The sequence below is a fragment of the Neoarius graeffei genome, chromosome 1 (genome assembly GCF_027579695.1).
Source record: "Neoarius graeffei isolate fNeoGra1 chromosome 1, fNeoGra1.pri, whole genome shotgun sequence".
Classification (NCBI taxonomy): Eukaryota; Metazoa; Chordata; class Actinopteri; order Siluriformes; family Ariidae; genus Neoarius; species Neoarius graeffei.
The window spans coordinates 30,195,943-30,200,653 of NC_083569.1; the positions used below are offsets into that span (position 1 = coordinate 30,195,943).

The 4,711-nt window shown below is 36.4% G+C and overlaps 1 non-coding gene across 1 annotated transcript; it reads right to left on the reverse strand.

Moving 5' to 3' along the window:
• Positions 1–4,201: 4,201 nt before the first annotated feature.
• trnat-agu (transfer RNA threonine (anticodon AGU)) lies at positions 4,202–4,274 on the reverse strand. The gene has a single exon. It is a non-coding gene; the product is annotated as a tRNA-Thr (tRNA).
• Positions 4,275–4,711: the final 437 nt, after the last annotated feature.

The window sequence follows — 4,711 nt, forward strand, 5'->3', positions numbered from 1 at the left end:
TGCTGGGACTGGTGCACACTTACTGTAAACAAGCCATATTCTTACACTAATGCTGGGACTAGTGCACACTTACTGTAAACAAGCCATATTCTTACACTAATGCTGGGACTAGTGCACACTTACTGTAAACAAGCCATATTCTTACACTAATGCTGGGACTGGTGCACACTTACTGTAAACAAGCCATATTCTTACACTAATGCTGGGACTGGTGCACACTTACTGTAAACAAGCCATATTCTTACACTAATGCTGGGACTAGTGCACACTTACTGTAAACAAGCCATATTCTTACACTAATGCTGGGACTGGTGCACACTTACTGTAAACAAGCCATATTCTTACACTAATGCTGGGACTGGTGCACACTTACTGTAAACAAGCCATATTCTTACACTAATGCTGGGACTGGTGCACACTTACTGTAAACAAGCCATATTCTTACACTAATGCTGGGACTGGTGCACACTTACTGTAAACAAGCCATATTGAGGTAACATTACAAGAGAATGCTAACAAATAAAATGCTAAACAAATTCAAACTATTGTTGGTTTATCATTGAATATCAACACTGAGTCAAGATAAATAGCCTAACACATGTTTATAATCAACCATCATATTACCATTGTGGCAGAAGTTAATGTCCAACCACAAAATTACCATCGTAGCATAGGTTAAATATAATGTCCATCCTTACGTTAATATTATGCTAACATCATTCATATGTAAATCTATGCCTTTTGATCATCATATTTGCTTTCTTTACGTCAATAACAGTAATTTCGCAAAAACGCTGACATGCCATTGAATTGATATATGATCATTTTCCACAGGTATTAAACGTTAGCAAGACAGTAAACTTATCTGACAATCATTTGTTCGTTGCTGAATTTACACAAAGTTTTTACAGAAAACTTTTATTCATAATATGGTCTTACTTTTAGTATTGCTGGATTGATGACGACAGCCGCTGAAAAAAATGAACTGAGCGAAGATTCTCCGTTGCAAGGTACGCACAATCCAATGTGAGATTGGAGAGAAGCGTAGCGATTGGCTTGTGAGATTGGAGAATCCAATGTGAGATTGGAGAGAAGCGTAGCGATTGGCTTGTGAGATTGGAGAGAAGCGTAGCGATTGGCTGTGACATTGGAGAGATTGGACTCATAGAAACAGACTATCGCTCGCCAGGGAGAGCTATGGAGCCTTAACTCTTTCACAGCTGCTGAAGCTTGGGGCCACAGCAGAACCTTGAAGCCCCTGCACCGATCCTCAAAACAGCCCACAGAAATTGGTGTCACATCACTCACAACTTTAGTTCTTAGCTGCAGTTAGCTTCTGTTTACTATTTGTCTCACAAAAAATGACACACATTTTAAATAATGTGGTGTGTCAATCGTAGAGTGGGCTGTGGACTGTACATTCTGGCTACTTTCTCATCTGAGCTAACAAAAACACTGGACAGGCCAAGCCCTCAAGAGACGAACCATAAGCACCATGAGTGACCTCCTGATCTTCAGGCTCTTCATGTGGGGTCATCCTCAGCAGCAGCCAATGGTTTTCAGGTGATGAGAACTCCAACCAAAAAAAATCCAAACAGTATTTTTGGTTGCATGTCTGTGAAGATTCTCAGTCATCCAGGTCATAGTAAACTGTGGGTGGTAAAAGAGAGCAACTGGACTTGCTTGAAGATTCTTGAAGACGTTTCACCTCTCATCCGAATACTTCTGTCTTAGAAGCCTTTCGGATGAGAGGTGAAACGTCTTCAAGAATCTTCAAGCAAGTCCTGTTGTTCTCTTTTACCACCCACAGTATTTTTGGTCCTTTTTTTATCCTCCGCCCAAACGAAGTTTGGCGGGGGATATAGAAACAGGTTCCATCTGGTCATGTTTTCATTTCCAGGCCATATCTTTAAAACTACTGAAGATATTTTCATGAAACTTTGTATACGTATCAAGCAACATGTGAACTGCTGTGTTTTGCTATTTTGGATTTTTGAAAAATTAATTTTCAAATTTTTACATAAAAAAAATAGATTTTGAATTAGTTCCGAAGAACAATGTTCGTTTCCAGAGCATATATCCAAAATTATTCATGATACAGATTTGAAACTTGGTATGTATGTTAACAAGATAATGTATATGTGCCTTTTGATTCTAAGAAATGTGAGAAATTTAAATTTTTAGCTCACCTGGACCAAAGGTCTGGTGGGTTTATGCCATGGGCTGCTGAGGTCAGTGTAAAGAGGTAGGGTTGGTTTCCTGCAGCAGAACTTGAAAAATGTGACAATATCTTGAAACTTGGTATATAGTTGGCATATAGGGTGGAGGATATATATGACTGTCTTCATGTCGTTTTTAACTTGTAATTTTCTTAACCTCATGCTTTTTCCGTATACATCTCATAGAGTTCTTGTCCCAAGTTTCCTAGTGCTAAAAGTTGGAATTGTGTAACCAGGAACTTACAAATATTTGCAGCATGATAAGAATCCTTTAGAGTTTTAATTGAAGTCTTTTGTTTACGATGTCAAAGGCTCACTGATAGAGACTTGAGTGCAACATGCTTTGAAGAAACTTTATAGTCAGGGAGCATATGTAACCTACTTTGCAAAATTTGCCAAGTCTGGTTTCTCAGTATTAACCCTTTATTTACATCCCAAACATTATTTTTACTTGTTGTAATGTCAGCAATCACCATTTTCACCAAAAAAGGAAATGCTAAATATCGCATGTAAAAATGTAAAAAAAACAACCATATATCCGTATCACTTAAGTCCATTATAACATCTGTATTTTTTTAAATTACCCATTTACTAACTTTATATGAATAGAAATCATATATTTACATGATATTATCAAGTTAAGTTTAAAATGAAACATTTAAGTACATAGAGAACATAAAAAAGCCAGAAATATTTTACACTATTGCTACAGAACTTGAGAATATTTATAGCTTATCTACATTCCAGAACTCAGCTCACAATCTCTCATTTCAGAAATTTCTGTGATACATTTATTACTAAGCTGCTCACAGTTTTTATTTTATTTTTTTTTATGTCCAAACTACATCAAGAAGTAACACTTTGCCTAAGGATTCAAACACAAAACACAAAGATAAAAGCAGTTATTGGTAACACATTATGACCAGAACAGCCACTGGATTATTTTCAAAAGTAAACAATGTCACTTTCACAACTAGACAATGTCAGTTTCCTCTGTATCTGCTGGACTGTCTGTTGTTCTGTATGGAGAGTGCATGGACAGATAAGCATCAGACATTTCAGTAACTCTATAACTAACAGGTTCACTAGTTATCTACAATTTGTAAGAAAGAGTTATATTCTTAATTATGGCAGACATCTAACACAAGCATGCAAACGTACAGACAGGCAAAGATAGACACACAACGAAGCGACTAACTTGCTGAAATAATTTTTGCAACAAATCTCACAGAGTTATGGGACCCCAACAGAAAATCAGTCACCTTGTTAAACACTTTTTTCATCAATCTTGAAACAAACATACTTTTAGATAAAGAATCTATAGAGTAACAAACTCCTAAAAGCAGAAAGTTATGTCAGTTGAATAGACTGAGCAGCACACCACCTCTGAGGTTCTAACTGATCCCACTCAGTAGTTTAGGCCCTTTTAGGGTTAAATGGGTATCTAATGTATGAACCCTGCTTTTGACCTGAGTAAAAAGGTTGCGTGCCACAAATAACACCTATTATGGATATAATAATTGCATATTAATTATGTAATACTTTTATACCAATTTCCTATATGTGGTTTCAGGGCTCTTTTTATGCGCAAAGTTCCCCTGCATAATTAACTATGAAACAGCAGCCTACAAACATTACAACAAGCCCAGATTTATGAATTCATATCTGAACTTGTATATTATTACCAAAAAAAAGACTTGGTAAATTTTGCAAAGTAGCCTCCAAATATAAACAAATACCACCTGACGGTGGGCATTGATGGAGACTTGAGGGCAAAGTGCTTTACAGAAATTACACACCAAAGACAACTTCAGATCCTCAGCAATCTCACTGATTTTCAAACTGCCTATTTGAGGCCCTTCTGACCAGCAGAAAGTGGTCTTCAGGTGATGAGAAATCATCAGCAGCACTTTCTGGTGTCAGCATTCTCAATATCCCCTCTTCTACCTAGATCATCCTTCCACCTTCAAAGCATTCCTTGCAGGCCCCAGTGAGAATTGAACTCACAACCCCAGGTTTACTAGATCAGTGGTCTCACCACTGAGCTATGGAGCCTTAACTCTTTCACAGCTGCTGAAGCTTGGGGCCACAGCAGAACCTTGAAGCCCCTGCACTGGGGTTATGACTGTGAAAGTGTTTGCAAAATTTCTACTTTCCTGATGTTGCATTTGGTGAACTTTTACTCATATATTACTTTTTTGAAGTTATTTTTATTGGGTCATGCAAAAACCTCCCGCACCCAACATCACCTCACTTTTGATAAATACATGTATATGAAAGAAATAAATCATGATTATAAAATAAATTCATTGAAAAATGTGTAAAGTACTTTTATATAACAATAAATTGCTTAACAATTGTTGTAATAATAATTATAATTGTTAATTAAGTATTAATTATTGTTATATAAAAGTACTTTACACATCTTTCAATGAATTTATTTTATAATCACAATTACTATTTGTCTCACAAAAAAAGGACACACATTTTAA